The 17574-nt window shown below is 33.2% G+C and overlaps 1 long non-coding RNA gene across 1 annotated transcript in view; it reads right to left on the bottom strand.

Moving 5' to 3' along the window:
- LOC144224708 (uncharacterized) overlaps window positions 1-17198 on the bottom strand; it is a 22227-nt gene extending 5029 nt beyond the window's left edge. The window contains exons 1-2 of the long non-coding RNA XR_013333124.1: window positions 17125-17198; window positions 15345-15411 (exon numbers count right to left, since the gene is read on the bottom strand). This is a non-coding gene — a long non-coding RNA (uncharacterized LOC144224708). The remainder of the gene's footprint in view (window positions 1-15344; window positions 15412-17124) is intronic.
- Window positions 17199-17574: the final 376 nt, after the last annotated feature.

The following is a 17574-nucleotide window of genomic DNA, read 5'->3' as shown; positions in this document are numbered from 1 at the left end:
TATAGTTATGTAGTTATATATAAAGCAATGTTATTGTTTTGCTTTCAATTGCCAAGCATACATATTAGGAAATAAATGGAAAAATAGAATTTACTATTTAACCAGATGTTTAAGATTGCTTCTTCCATCGCTGATATTTACAGACTCCATCTTCTGTTATTTTCCTTATTTAGAAATTTTTCAAAGTTGGTTTGTAGAAAACATTTTTTTATTTCCTCCATCTGAGAATGTTGCTAAATGTGGAATTTCAGATACTTATTTTTTTCAACACCTTATAAATATTTTTCAATTTCATTTTCTTGGTTAGGTAAAGTGCCGTTTTCTTCTTACTATTGTTTTGAAGATGTTGCCTTTGTCTTTGTTTTGTCAAACTGCTTTGTCAGCAGTTTGATTATGATGTTTCTGTGTGTAGATTTATTTGCTATATCTGATTGGAGCTTACTAGGCTGTTTGAATCTATAAATGTACATATATCTTTTGCTTAATTTGGAAAGTTTTTAACTGTTATTCCTTTAAACCTTTGTTTTTCTTGTTCCACATTCTTCTTTCTTTCTGGAACTCTAAAATATGTTAGAATTATTATATCTTACTATCATCATCATCATCATATTAGTTAGTGTTCTACAGAAAAATAGAAGTAGGATATATCCAGAGAGATAGATTTATTTTAAGGAATTGGCTCACATGATTGTGGGGACTAGCAAATCTGATATCTGCAGAGCAGGTTGGCATGCTGGAAATTCAGGTAAGTTATGTTGCAGTCTTGAGTCCAAAATCTGCAGCCTGGAAACTCAGGCAACATCCTGTGTTACAGTCTTGAAACAAAATTGCTTCTTCTTCTGAAAGTCTTCAGTCTCTATTCCTAAGCCCTTTAACTTATTAAATTAAGTCCCCACACATTACAGAGGATCATCTGCTTTACTCAAAGTCATTTGACTTAAATATCAATCACATCTAAAGAGCTCAACACCTATACTGGTGTGTATGTGTGCATATATATATAACTATATATAACATTTATATATATATATAACTTTATAAAAGTTATTATAAATACAAACTAAGTATTAGCCTATAATGAATACTATGGAAAATAGTGAAAACTTTAAGGGTGATGCCATGTTAATACTTTGTCTATTGCTTTGTAAATGGAGAACCCAAGGGGATAATATTCATTTGTTATAGGTAGCAATTATTATTTATATGCATTCATCTGGGACTGGGGAACAGAAGAAAGAGCAACTTGGGTTCAAATGCATACTGTAGATGGTGATCCTTGGTGAGTCCTTGTGTGTGTGTGAGTCCATGTGTGCACAGGTGAGCATTTAGAATAAGAAACACATCTAATACTTGTTTTAAAATGTAATGTCACTTTTTCTTAAATTTTCTACATTGGCCTGGGTTATTTCCCCTCAGACTTTCTCATGTTGTTCTTATTCGCTGACTCTCGATCTCAGCTCAGGTCTTGATCTCAGAGTCATGAATGCAAGCCCCACATTGGTCTTCATGCTGGGTGTGAAGCTTACTTAAAAAATAAATCACACCAAGTATACTTCAAAAAAAATAAAGGAAGAGAAAATTACTGTGGGAAGATTCTGCACTATTACAAAATAATCAGTTCTCCAAAATGATGCTTAAATCCTAAATGCACAGGCACCTAACAACAGATCTTCAAAATACACAAGGAATGATTGAAAAAGCTAAAAGGATAAGTAGACAAACTAAAGCATCTATTGACACTTCAACACACTTCTCTGTAATCTTCTATAACTGGCAGAAAGCAAATCAACAAGGTTTTAGAGAACCAAGAAGCACTATAAAAAAACTAGATCTAACTTATTGAACACCCAACTCAGAAACAATAGAATACAAGTTCATTTCAAGTACACATGGAACATTCAGCTAGCTTACCATATCCGGAATCAAAATATAAAATTCACCAAAATTGCCGGAACAATTGGGAAAACTTGTGCTTTTACTCAAATTTTGTTATACAAAATTTAATTCAAGACGGATCATTGATCTAAATGTTATACATAAAACTACAACTTTTAGTGGAAAATTTAGGAGAAAACCATTATGGTCTGTGTTAGGCACACATTCTTAGCCATGACACCAAAAGCATGATCATTAAAGAAAAAAATCACACATTAGACTTTACTGAAATGAAAAACTTGTGCTCCATGAGAAGAGACTGGGAAAAGAAGGAAAAGACAAACTACATACAGGGAGAAAATATTTGCCGTCATACATCTAACAAAAAAGCTTTAGCAGGAGTTTGGAATTTCAAAACCTAGCATTATAAAAAAGAAACAATGAAATAAAAAGTGATTAAAATAATAAACATTTAAGCAAAGGAAATAAGACATACAGTGGCAAATAGGTACATGAAAATATAGCTATTAGGGAAATGGAAATTAAAGCCACAAAATGAAATAGTACCACATATCCATTAGAATGGAAGATAACAACAATAACAAAAATACGATACCAAGTGTTGATGATTATGTAGAAAAACTGGAACTTTAATACCTGGCAAGTGTGAAAGTAAAATGGCCCAGTTCAGCTGGAAAATTGCTTGGCAGTTGCTAATAAAGCCACATGCATTGACTCTAGGATCCAGCAATTCCTCTCAGGAGTTTACTGTAGAGAGTTGAAAATTATGTTCACACAGAAACCAGTATGTACAGAAACGTTTGTAGCAGGTATATTCATAATGTCCCCAAACTAGAAACAACCCACATGTTCCATGTAGGTAAGTGGATAAACAAATTGGGGTACAGACACAATGGAATATTTATTCCTCAATATGAAGGCAGCAACTTAAATGAATATCAAAGGAGTTATGTTGAGTAAAAACTCATCATCAAAAGGTCCTATACTGCATATTTATTTACATATTATATTCTTAGCAGGCAAATGCTATGAGTTTGGAGAATAAAACTGCAGTTAACAGGGATTGATGATTGAGGTGGATTGTGACTGCAAAGAGATAGGAGGAGGGAGCTTTCTTGGACTGATAGAATTGTGATAGCTACATGAGTAATTTGTAGTACAAATACTCCTGTGTTAAAATTCATATAACTGCACACAAACTTTATTTTAGATTAATTAAAAATCAGAAAGAAATGAAAAGGTAAATGTGTATAATGAATGCATTTTTTATAGGCACTTGTGTGCTAATATGTGTGTGTGTGTGTGGTCAACTCTTTTCCTAGGAGCATGGATGTTGTGGTTGGAGTTCATTCTGTTTTTATTTTTTTTCTTCTATTGGTGAAAATATGCTCATAGTGATTCGTACACTGCTTCTAATTGCTTTTTTCCAAAGTGGAATGGTGTATTCCAGACACTTGTGAACAAATCTGAGGGTAAAAATCCACCAAAAAAAAAAAAATAGAATGAAAAATTACATGAATGCAAGTGTTGGGAGCCATTCTGAGCCCACTAGTCGAGAAAACTCCTGGTGAGATTAAAGAAAGTTTGCACGGTCTCTTGCCAATCAGATGATGACCGATATCCACCCCCACTCAATTATTTCTGCTTGAGCACCGACACCCAAGATACCTTGTTGATCAGCATCGGGAGTGACTTGTCCCCTTATTCTGGCCCTGGTATGATGATTGCACCTTGTGAAGGAACTTATTGTGGGAACTTCTTCTCTCGATTATGGGAACAGACATTGTGTCTCTGGCAGGTCCAGTTTCCCTCCATACTTTCCCTTGAGCTATGAACAGGATAAAGACACTTACCCATAAATGATTAACCTTTACATGTACAATTCTGTTTCCACCGTTGTATTTGTCCAAGATGTTCACATAGCTCAACATGTAAATCAACTAACCAAAAATGTCTCTCATGCGCTCGCTATTCAAGAAATCATAAAACTAGACACAAAAGTAAATGCACTCGATGAAGTTATTCTATGTATTGGAAATGAACTAAACTCTTTAAAGGTATGGTTGGCTTTCCAGTGCCATAAAGAATATAAATGCAAAATCAAGTCTTGCCCGGAGGCAAAAAGCTTACCTTAGAGAGAAGGAACAGATAAGGGTAGAACATAAGTTCTATATTCTAGATTCTCGTGGCTGTCTCACTCCCTCCCTCGCTGACACCGTCCACCCTTCAGGGACCCCTGAGCTGGACTCCGGCATGCAAGGGAAAATTACTACATCATTATATATTCCCACACAATTACTTGACTTTCTATTAGGCAAANCCCTCAAAAAAAAAGAGTGCTGTACTTATATTTCTAAAGAATTTGTGGGAAGTTAAATGTCTACAACTTTCTGGGATGAACTTTACATCATATAAGAATTATTCTGCTAATGAGACTAAAGGGAGTTAGGAAACTTGTAGGGTTTAAGTATCCAGATGCTTTACCCATTTTATCGCATTTAAGTCATGCAATTTTATGAATTAATTTCTATTAACTTGAATTTACACATGTGGAAATTAAAGATCAAATGGTTTCAATATGTTTCCTAATGTCAGATAACTGATGGAAAACCAAGTGGAATAGAAACTAAGTACTATTTATTATATTAATAAGTATTACTTAAGTTCCAATTGTACCTAAACTCATGAAATACAGAATAAAGACAAATAACAGTGATAAGGTAAAACATAGAGAAGGCTAGGTCTAGTCCATGACTCAGAAGTATATTGGGATTTTGGTGTGGCAGATTTCTAGGTCATCCTACGTCTTGTCTTTCTTCCTCCTAAGAGTCTTTGCTGGCTATATGACCATGTAATCAGAAACTGTGCTTCCCGATCAGAAGTATCTGGGGGACTTTTTTCTTGCCCATGTGATCTGAGTGAAAGAGAAATTTTCTACTATATTATTTGCATAAAACAAACTTGTTTGCCCTCTTTTCTGCTTTTGGCCCTTCCTATGTGTAGAATACATATATAACCTACCTATATGACATATCTATCTATATGTACCTATCTATATCTATCTATCTATCTATCTATCTATGTGTTTATCTATCTTCAACCATGCAGACTAGGAAAATCTCCTGAGGTACGGTGAAGGAAACTTGATCTCTGAATAACAAACTGGAACTAAGTTACACTATGCTTCTGGCTTTTATTCCAGCCTGTAACTAGAGTAAAATGAGTGAAGACTTAAATGAGTAACATGTGAAGAGTAAAATGAGTAAGAACAATGAAAAAGAAAAACTTTCTTTAATTTGTGTGGCTGTATTTTTTGAACTTTGACACAGCAATTTTTCCTACACTCTAGTGGATGTATTTGGTAAACCTATTATTTGTATGTATAGAAATATCACGAAAACTTTTCACGGGACAGATGAAATGAATAAACGTTATAAAGTTTAGTGGAAGAAGGAGCCATGTCATCTTGCAGGTTGTTGGATATGCTGTTGAGTGTATTGTGATTGATTTGATTGTGATAACAATTTTCAAAAAACACATTTTATGCAAAGGAAAGCTTATATATTCATATTTACATTCTGATATGTATATTCTTGTAATAGTATTTCAGCCATTAATAGACCCTTAACATTTTACATGGTCATTATGATCTGACATCTGTCTAGACTATAAAGCAATTCACTATATAGAGTTTATAATTATTCATTTAATTTCAGTTCATCAAGTTGTGGTTAATAATTTAGAATGGTAAAGTAATAACTTGGACTCTATTGTCATTGGATGAAGAAAGATGGAATAGTCTGTCATAGAAATGGCCTTTATTAAAAGTGAGTACAAAAAAATTTCAAAAACCTCCAAAATGTTAAAAAGCAAATTAAAAATCCTTGTCTATAGTAACAAGTACCCATTCCTTGGACTGTGCCCAGAAATAAATTATATGACTAAGATAATAAATCTTATAAAGATTTATTTTTTAATAAATAAAGGTTAAGGACTGAGAAGAAAATTGCAGTGTGTTTTATTGGAACACATTTACAACTCAGGAGCAAGTGAGTTGTGTTCCAGAAGTATGGTCCTGAATCAATTGTTTAAGGCTTAAAACACATACCCCTTTCATAAACCTTATTACCCATGGGGTCAGTTCCACAAATATTATAACCATCCTACATGATTAATCTAGGTCTGTACTCCTTTATCTCATCAACTGGCCTAGAATATACTCAGCCATCAAAAGTATGGCAGCATCATAGGTTTTTTTTCCTTACCCCAAAAGCATTTCACCATGGAAAAAAAGTATAAAACCTCTAAATGTATCTAAATAATTCTGAATGCTTCAAACAGACTTATTTGGTTATTTTTACAATACCTGTACTGGTCCCTTAGGAAAATCTAGCTTCCTCTGACTCTTATCTATCATTGCAATCATTATTCTTAATTTTCTTTGCTCTATTGGCCTTCTCAACCCATTATTTTCCTTATCCTACTTTTATTCTAGGAATACTAATTACTACTGGGAAAAAAAAAAAACCCTACATTATGGTCATTATATTTTCACTACTTCTAGTCCTTACTTCTGCTAAGCTACACCACATTTGCCAGTTGATTTTTTTCTCTTATTCTCTGAAGGGAAATATTGTGTTTAAAAAAGTATTTAATTCCCCCTTGTTACGTCTAAATTTGTTTCCTACATTTCATATTGAAACTGCTTCAAATTTCAGCCACCATAACTATAAATGCATTTGTGCAGGACCAGTCAGGGTTGAGTCAGGAAAGTAAAAACTGTGCTAGGTCTTTCAACAAGAGGAAATGATATATAGGGAATTATGTATTGGCAAACCAATGGAGGAGGTAATAGAGTAAAGGACAGTAAAATGCCTCTGGTTTTAGAAATTGAGGAAACTATACCAGTGATCACTGCCACAGATAACACTAAAGTAGATTATTTTCAAGAGAGCCCAAATATAAGGCTATAAAGGTAAAATAGAGGTCAGTTTCTTTGAAGTCTCCAGGAATCATGCAGAAAAGCTGTTAGACTAACTGTAATGTTTATTCTGTACTTTCTAAATAACTAATAGTATAAAGTATAATTTAATTTTATAGAAATGAAACTATTTTGGAACTCTTACTCTTCACTTACATATTGAAAATGTTAATGTTAATATCTTACTGTATTAAGAAATATTGAATATAAAATTAAAAGAGAATAAATGATAAGAGCTACCATCACTGGCTATGGGTAATAAGTTACATGAAAATTTGTTATAACAATAAGAAACGTATTGATCCTAGAATTTTTCACTCAACAAATATTCATTTACTAAGTAACAGCTGAAGACCTGGGTACATAAAAGTTTATTAAAGAATATTTCTCATTCTTTTAAAGGTGACATTTATAGTGTATTATTCAGGATCCCCTGGGGTAGGGGTAGGGCAACAAAATGTACATAAGGAATTGGCTCTGGGATTATAGAGGCTGAAATGTCTCCAGATCTGCAGGGTGAGTCAGCAAGCTGGAGACCCACGATACCTGATGGTGCAGTTCCAGTCTGATAGCCAGCAAGCTTGAGATCCAGAAAGAACTAATGTTGCAGTTCAAGTCCAAAGACAAGAAAAATTCTCCCTTACTAAAGAGAGGGTCAGTGTTTTTCTCAATAAAGGTCTTAAACTGATTTGGCGAAGCCCACTCACATTAAAAGAGCAAAATATACTTTATTCAGTTTATTGATTCAAATGTTAATATCATTAGAAATATCCTCACAGACATATTGGGAATAATGTTTGCTCAAATATAAGAGCACTCATTGAGTCAAGTCAAGTGAAGAGATAAAATTAACCATCACATACAATGAGAGTCTCAATTTCATAATTACAATTGCTCTTCATTTAACTTGGTCAGTATTTTGACTATAATCCCACTGACTATAGCAGAAAACTATATAACTTCATGTATAACTCTTTCAAACATATAAAAAATACTATTTTATTTTCAATAGTGGCTTAAGATTTAGAATGTATTTTTAAACTTTTTAAAATCTCATTTGATTCTGACAATTGCATTCTTTGGTATATTCTATTAATTTTATTTTTCTAAGTGAGTTTTATTAAATTCCATAATATCAAGACTGTTACACAAGATGGTATTTCTCCTTAGGTAAATATATAGAGAAATTATTTTTGCTGGTTTATTTTCATATATTCCATAATAAAAAATTTTATAAAGTAATTTTCTGGTATATATTAATAATGTGTTTAACTAGAATCTAATGAATTTTTTCAATGGCATTAGGTCACTGAATGAATATATGCGATTGGTCATATTCTTGTCTATGATGTTCCAGTTTGAATGTACATTCAAATAAATGCATATATGTTTTGATAAATAAGTAACTAAGGACAGATACATTCTAATTGTATATTGCTGTAGAGTGTAGAGTTTGATTTGATATCATAGTTGTTTTGGGTAGTAGTAATCACCAATAGAATTATAGAGTTAATTATAGAATTGATAACACCATTTTATTAAGGTCTCAATTTATAATTTAAAATGGTGCATAATTACTGAAAAGATCAGTGTCTGTATTTAAATACTACTTCTTTTTTGGATAGAATTAGGTTTAAAAAAGGTATTCATTATTAAGACATTCAGAAATATACTTTTAAGTTAAACTGTTTTAGTTGATAACTCAAATGGCAATAATTTTAGTAATCATTCATAAATTTGTTTTATATAATATATTAATAGCTATATATAAACTTTCAAAGTTTAATTCTACAAAAAAAGAAATTAAAGTGTAATTTATTGACTGGAATTAAACTGAGGAAATATAAATACTAGAAACCAAGTAGGTATCTCTGCCTTTTTTATGCTTTTCTTCCTGATTTTTCTCTTTTTCTAGTAAGGCATAGGTAACTTCTTATATGTATACTTTAAGATTAAACTTCGTATTTAAATTCTTGCTTTACCAAACCTAACCATGCAGGATCTTTTACAACATAATAGCCCAATACTTGCCTATGCAATTCAATCATTCCTACATTCAAATTCAAATTATATTTCAGTTTAAGTCTTCAACTGGGTACTTGAATATAATGAAACGTCAGATTATACTAATCGTCATAACCAACTTTTTGTAAATTTAGGGGATGATTAGTAATCAACTATGACAAAATTGTGAGCATAATACTGACAGTAGGAACAGGTGAGGGACAATTAAAATTCTGGGGTGGAAAAGAAATGTAACATATATCACCTGATTGGATGTTTCTCCACTTTATTTCTTTTTAAAAGTACAAATATGGCCAATTTTTATTTACTTGCATAGGCTTTAATGCTTACATATTTCTAAGTTTTAATCAACAGTATTTTTTTCTAAGAGAGTATACACGTATTCATATTAATGCCAAATATTATCCTTTTGAAGGTTTTTTCTGACTTTTTAAGAGAGAGGATCGAAATTCATTCTGATCCACATTAAATTGTTTATTTTGTAATGACAAGTCCTATGACATTACGTCTTATAATATTATGTGTGCTAATCTCCTGAGATCTCTTGCTTAATAAATTGTCAACCAACTGGGAGATGATTTTCCTTCTTGACATTAAAAAATCCCACTTCAAAGTAAAGTGCTGTCATAATGGGAAGCTTAATTTAAATTAAATTAAATAAAAAAGTCAGAGATTTCTGAAAGCTAAACAGGATCCAGACAACTTTTGTTATGTGAGTACTCTGCAAGATTTAATTCTTTCAATTTTTTAATGTTTGTATAACACTATATTAAAATAAATATTCTTGATATAATTTTATACATAAACATTTTGTTTTACTAGTTGTTATAGAAATGAACACCCTTTGAGATAAGGCATTTTAAGAATTTAAATAATAAATGAGCATAAGTGAGAAATCTGAGAATGGCATTTCCAAGTAATGCCGTTATTCCTTAACCATATTTGCTGAAATTAAGTGAAAAAATAGTTAAAAAGGGATGTAGAGTTTTTGACAGGATCCTTCCAAGTTGAGGTGCTGACGGAATCAAGTCTAAAGGTGGGGTTCTGTATCCCGAAAGCACTTCTCAATGTCTGCTAACTCACTGGTCAAGAAAATGTGAATATTTCTGTCTTGGATACTTTCTTGTCAAAAATGTTCATTGGTTTGCATGAGGATACATGGTCAAACTGTCACATATAAACTATTTTAAACTATAAACACAACTGCTACAATTATCTTTCATTCATTCGGAAAAAAAAACATTGAATTCCAGGATATATTGTTAATCTTGAACTATGTATCTAGAATGTTGTCAGTACTATTATTCCCTGAGAGGAAAAAGTATAAATGATAGTTATCTAATTGTCACTAAATAATTGTAAATTTATTTTATTTTTTAAATATTTATTTATTTTTTAGAGAGAGAGACAGAATGTGAGTGGGGGTGGAGGGTTAGAGAGGGAGACACAGAATCCGAAGCAGGCTCTATGTTCTGAGCTGTCATCACAGAGCCCGAAGGGGGGCTCAAACTCACTAACCATGATTTCATTACCTGAGTTGAAGTGGAATGCTCAACGAACTGAGCCACCTAGGCACCCATGTAAATGTATTTTAAAATTGATAATTTTAAGTAGGAAAAGAAACAAAAATTAAAGTCATTTATTCAGAAAGTAATTTCAAATACTTGATGGCTCAGAGCCTGGAGCCTGCTTCAGATCCTGTGTCTCCCTCTCTCTCTTCCCCTCTCCCTCTTGAGCTAAATCTCTCTCTCTCAAAAATAAATAAACATTAAAAAATTTTTAAAAAATAAAATAAAGTGAGACAAATGACCCTTCCTTTCACTTGAACACATACAGGCCATGTTAGGGTTATTGATGGGCCTAATTTAAATACTGTGTCCTGGGGGAAGAGGGAGGTACAAGTAAAGGGGGAGACATTGGGAGTGGTCAGTCAGTGGAGCTGTCAGAACACACACAACATTTATCGATTAAGTTTGCTATCTTATATGTGGCTCCCCAAAATAATTACAGCAGTAACATCAAAGTTCACTGATCACACATCACCATTACAAATATAATAATAATGAAAAAAATTACCAAAATGAGACAGAGACATGAAATGACCAAATGTTTTTGGAAAAAAATGGCACTGATTGACTTGTTCAACACAATGTTGCCACAAATCTTCAATTTGTAAAAAATTCAGTATCTGTGAAATGCAGTAAAGCAGAGTGCAATACAATGAGTTATGCTTGTATAAAACAATTACACTTATGGCATTTTCAACATCTGAGATAATATAAATAGTTTTGAGCATGTTGAGAATTTTTACTACTGTCTCAATATTAAACATACTTAATAAGAGAAACTAATGTGTTTTTTTTTAATTAAAGTTTTTTTAAATGTTTTATTTATTTCTGAGAGACAGAGAGAGAGCGAGACAGCGTGAGGAGGGGAGGGTCAGGGAGAGAGTGAGACACAGAATCCAAAGCAGGCTCCAGGCTCTGAGCTAACCATCAGCACGTAGCCTGATGTGGGGTTTGAACCTACAAACTGTGTGATCATGACCTGAGCCAAAGTTGGACGTTTAACCGACTGAGCCACCCAGGTGCCCTCCAATGTGAGTTTTTAAATGTATCTTAAAGCTGCTCTTTAAGAAAAATTCATCACAATTTATATATACCAATGATTCTCAAATGTGCCCTTTTGTTAAAAATACAAATTATTGAGTCCACATGAAACTTATTAATTAGAATCCTGAGATGGGGCCCAGCAATCTATCCTAACAAACCAAATGATACTGATGCACCTAAAGAAACAGATATTCATAAAATCCTTAGCATGGTATCTTGAACATTTAAATGCTCAAATCTTCCTATTTCCAATATTATTTTACTAATTGTATTTAAAATATGTGAATACCAATTTTGAACAATTCTATCGACTTGAATTATTTGTTAATATTTATGTATTCTTGGGTGTGTCTTGAATTTCTATTTTGACGCTTTGATTGGAATATGCACAAGCATTATTATTAGACTGATTTTAATATTAATTATTTGTATTATGTTGTATTGCCTTAGAGTGAAAATCTTATTATCTTTTATCACTTATGACTAACACAATGGTTTTTACTTTGTTTCGTTTGGTTTTTAAACTTTCCATATACTAGGCATCGTACTAGATTCTGAAAATACAGCAATGAAAAGTACAGTGTCTGTATTCACAGTGCTTTTATTACAGTGAGAGAGACAGATGGTGTGATTTCAATGATGAAAATAGAAATTTAGTGATTATCTCCTGCTCTTTAAGTGAGATGTATGTAAGAATTTTGTCACTCACTTTTCTACGAGTCTTTTTTAGAATCTCTCAAATATTTGCTACTTTAGATGATGACATAGTTTAAAGGGAAATGAGCAAGAGAAAAGGTGCTAATCTTCACAGTCTAGAAAAGAAAAGAAAGGCAATACCCTGCCCACTCTTGCTCCTCTGTTTCCTGGTTCCACTTGCTCACTCTCTATGGTTGATTCTGTGATTGGCATTGGGATGGCTACTTTTCCGTATCAACCTGGCTTGCCCATTATCCCCAGATATTTGAATAAACGTTATCCTGGATGCTCTATGGGGGTGTTTAGGGATGAGACTTATATATATCAGTTCACTGTGAGTAAAGCGTGTTGTTCTCCATAATATGGTGGACCTTTCCAAACAGGGGAAGACCTGAATAGACGAGACGATAAGCAAGAGGAAATTCTGCCAGTAGACTGGCTTTGGACAGGAACTGCAACTCTTTCCTGAGTATCCCAAATGTTGACCTCCCCATCAGATTTTGGACTTGTCAACCCCACACAATCATATGAGCCAATTGCTTAAAATAAATCTCTTCCTATACGTACACATATTCCCTGTTGGTTCTGTTTCTCTGGAATCCCCAATCATGCTATGATTGTGAAGGTATATATTTGTACACCTTGAGAGCTTAAGTGAATGTTCTGATATCATTTGGAATATATGCAGGAACTACTTGATGACCAAAGTTTACTTTCTCCAAAATTGTGAGTCCACCTGAAAATGCTTGTGGGTTTTGTGCTGTGCTTTTCTATGAATGTCAGTATCCAACTTCAAAGTTGGAGTTGGGATAATGAGTTTGACATGTATATACATATATGTATATGTATATATGTGTGTGTATATATATATATATATATACAGAGAGAGAGAGAGAGAGAACATTTTCACAGCATGAGGCACATAATTTATTGAGCTTCATGCTATCTATGCCCAAAGTCAGTTTTATATTATGTATGAAACAATAATAGCTAAAATTAAATGCATTCATTTCACCATATTTATCTGCTTTTTATACTGTTATTGAAGCTGAAGTAAAAAAAAATGAACACAAACAACATGGTCTTCATCTCATAAATCATAGTATAGTGGAAGACATGGCAAAGAATACATAAGCATTAAATAATTTTTAATTGTGATCATTGGGATATTGAATTTCAACTGAAATTAAAGAATATAAGAGAGGAAAGAAATCAGAGGACAGTTCTCTGGGAAGGTAATATTTAACCTGAGCACTGAGAAGTGCAAAGAAATCAATTTTACAAATGACTGGGGCAATATTGACAGAAATCAAGAGAATAATAGCATGGGCAAAAGCCCTGAGACAAGATGGAACTCAGATACTAAAAAAAAAAATGTCATTGTGACTTTAAAGATTAGATTATTCTTTTGTTGTTGTTTTTATTTATTTTTGTGAGACAGTAAGTATGAGTTGTGGAGGCACAGAGAGAGAAGGGGACAGAGGATCCAAAGTGGAATCAGCACTGACAGCAGCAAACTCAATGCAGGGCTTCAACTCACAAACTGAGATCATGACCAGAGCCGAGGTCTGATGCTTAACCCACTGAGCCACCCAGGTGCCCCAAGACTAGATCATTCTTTAAGTCACTTTTAATCCTCCAAGGGCAACACTTCAACCAAACTTGCAAGCTACTCAACCCTTTGTATGCATGTATGCATGCATACGTGTGTGTATATGCACATATACAAATGTGCATGTATGCATGTGTGTATGTGTGTGCGTACGTAATTGTGCATGTATGTGTGTGTATGCATGCATGTATGTGTATATGTATCAAAATAAAGTCTCAGAATTGTAAGTTACCTTTTTAAGATCTCATAACTCATAAATGTGAAGAGATGGATTTGAATTTACCTGTTAGGAGTCAAAACAGTTCCTACTTCACCATTAACCTAACTTTTCTGTCTGGCATTGAGATTCATTATTTTCTTTAGCCTACACTTCTATTCACTTCTCAGTGTACCTTATAAAGACAGAAATGTGCTTTTGATGACTCGAGTAGCCTCTTACCCTCTAAATTCAAGTTTTGTTTTCTCATATCTAATATTTTACTCATTACTTTCCTTTTTCTTTTTTTATTTCTAAAATGTATCCAATCTCCACTTCCTAGTTTTATTTTTATCAAATTAGCTATTAAGTCCAGCTAAAAAGAATCATGTTATCCTCTTAACTCTTACAGCTAATATCTATAACACTTAGCTATAGATATAACTAATATAGATATAACTAATCAAGCATTATCTTTTATTCAATATTTGACTTGCTATTTCTTGTTATTTATATATTCATGTATTTAAGCTTAACCCATTTCAAACCACCCTAAATTTGACATCAAGAGTGCCAAATCCCAAAATATTTGGTTGGTAATTTTAAAATTTATTTTGCCCAGTGGGAAAAGTATCTCTGGAAAAAAATTCATTAATATTTTCCAAATTATTTGCTGCAATCATTGCAGAAAGGGTTTTTTGCATTCACTCAAAAAACAAATGCAAGTATTTGAAATCAATTAATGGCAGAGGTTATTGTCATTTGACATTGATTTGATATTGACAATGACATTGTCATTGAATTATGTCTCCAGAAAGATTTAAAAGGTCTAGTCCCCTGTACCTACAAATGTGACCTTATTTGGAAATATAATATTTGCAGATGATCCAGTTAAGTTAAAGTTCTTAGGATGGACTCTAATCCAATATGATTGCTGACCTCATAAAAAAGGAAACGCTGTCAACAAGGAAGAAGCTACTAGGAGCTAGGAGAGACACGCACCTTCTGCCTTTACAGGCCACAGAGGAAAGCAATCTTGCTGACACCTTGATCTCAAACTCCTGGCCACCTACATCCAGGACATGGCTCTTTGTTGCAGCATCCCTCCCAAACTAACAGTTGTTTGGTACAATATTCAATAAATTGACTCAAATCTCCTAGATTTAAAAATGTCTCTTTTTTTTACAAAGACAAAGTAAACAATTTTTAATGTATCCTTGTTTCAAATTATAAAGACAGGAACTGGAACTAAAAACATTCTCCTGGGTGCTTACAATTCAGGCATGGTTACAATGTGACAATGTATGCTCTCTACTGCGTATTTACCTTCTAATTGCTTGCCACAGCAGTCCTGGGATGGTCCATAAAATCGAAGTTGAACTCTTTCCAACCTCTGTTTTTTTGAAAAACAAAAACAAAACCGATAAACCAAGGTTAACTTAAAATTTAAGTAAATTATATTTAACAACACAGTACTCATTGACCTAGTTAATTGTCTCCATTACGTGTGGTTAACCCTCGATAACAGTGAGAAAGCTAGTAATTACAACAAAAGACACAGTACAATAGTTTATTTTTTGTCTTTAATCGTCTCTCAGCATACTGATTAACTCATCCCCGACCTAGTGTTCTTCCAGAGGTGAGATAAATCTTATTTAGAACCTCCTATCACTGCACTGTGCTACCGTGTCTTCCTGCTTATGCTATCTGCTGGCTTTTCTTTGATGGGAGGCGCTTCAGAGCCTTGTATGCAGCTAGGCATATTAGGTATAAAAGCTTTTAATCACACTAATTCCTCTAACTGTTCCTAATCTATATCTAAGTCTCTCATCTGTTCCTATTCTGACACAGCTGCTGCTGGATGAAAAAAAAAAAAGAAAAAAAAAAAGAAAAGAAGTAAGAAGGTTTTTACATTCTAACTTGAGCTGAACTGAAATCAGAATTTAACTGCCATGGTCATTGCCTTTTCCTTTCCATGGTGATGCTCCTATGACCATAGGCGGTACTCACATGTCTGTGATTAGAGGTACATCATAGAGGGGTGTCTGGGTGGCTCAGTCGGTTAAGCGTCCGACTTCGGCTCAGGTCATGATCCCATGGTTCATGGGTTTGAGCCCTGTGTCAGGCTCTGTGCTGACAGCTAGCTCAGAGCCTGGAGTCTGCTTCAGATTCTGTGTCTCCCTACCTCTCTGACCCTCCCCTGCTCTCTCTCTCTCTCTCAGAAATAAATAAAAAACATTCCCCCCCCCCACAAAGTCTTTAAGCAGCTTTAAAATCAGTTGCAAATAATAGGAAAAAATTGACAATAGATGTTTATTTTTTGCCATTTAAAACCCTTCCTTTTATTTCTGAAGATTTAAAATAATTTTGGAACTAAAGAAATATTAAAAGACTACTTTTTTGGGGGTGTCTTTGTGATCTTTCCTTACTAAATTCTCAAATTCCTTTTCTATCTATTTTCCAACGTCTTTTTTTCCTTCATAATTTGAGGTACTCACTTTCTCCTCTATATTCTATCTACTTACTTTTAAGAAATATCTTGCTATTTACCCATGAATTAATGTAGTCCTTTCAAATGTATAAAGCACATTGATATATTTATTTAACTGCTATTGGAAAAAAATAAACTTCATAGTTAATAAAAAATGGGTCTTGGAACTATAACAATTAATGATAAGGTGGATCAATAAATTATTAAAATCTAGTGACTTTATAACCACATGTTAGGAAATTTCTATGATTAAAGATAACTATTGCATTTCTAAATTTTGAGAAAGAGAATAAGGGGGGATTTGCCAGAAACATATATTATTTAGGAAAATAGAAAGACAAAAAAATTATAGAGAAGTAAATCAACTAAATCTTCCCGGGAAGAAGAGAGATTAAGAGAAAAATAATGTGGCAGTGAATGAAAGAGAGACTATAGAAATTGAAACAAATTTAGATAAATGCAGAGAGCAATGTGCGATGCTTTGTGTTCTTTTAAGCACTACAATAAAGGGAGATTTAAACAAAATAGCAATTCAAAGTTTAGGGAAGTCTTTTGTTTTTTGTGATAGTGTATATTTCAGTCAAGTTGGATAAAAACTCAAATTGAAGAAATTACCTTAATGGGAAAAATGCGAGTAGGAAGAAGTTGATGAGAAGTTTGTACCACAGACAATGAGGTCAAAATGTGGAATATTTTTATCTTTAAAAAAAGAAAACATTATTTTGAGTCTGTGGGCCTGAGAGACCTCTGGTAACCCAAAACCCATAGATTTTTCCATCAACCCTAGTCATATCTGTGTGAGATATAGCATGACACTGTTTTTCTCTGTTACCTCACCTAATTTGTCATCAGTACAGAAGCAGAGAAGTCCAGGGACTTGAGGATAAAGTCCAGTCTGTTCTAGTTTCAAATGCAAGTTGCTCTAGGATCAATGCAAGCAGGTTTTCTATTACCTGAATTTCTGTCCCTGATTTTAGCATTAGGTACATTATTAAAATCAGTCTAAATGTGTTGAAGACCTAATATAGAGTTAACTTAATAAAACAAAGTTTAGATTAATTAGGG

Source organism: Crocuta crocuta, unplaced genomic scaffold (genome assembly GCF_008692635.1).
Source record: "Crocuta crocuta isolate KB4526 unplaced genomic scaffold, BGI_CrCroc_1.0 scaffold222, whole genome shotgun sequence".
Taxonomy (NCBI): Eukaryota; Metazoa; Chordata; class Mammalia; order Carnivora; family Hyaenidae; genus Crocuta; species Crocuta crocuta.
The sequence above is the reverse complement of the archived record's forward strand: the minus strand, read 5'-3'. Positions and strand labels throughout refer to the sequence as shown.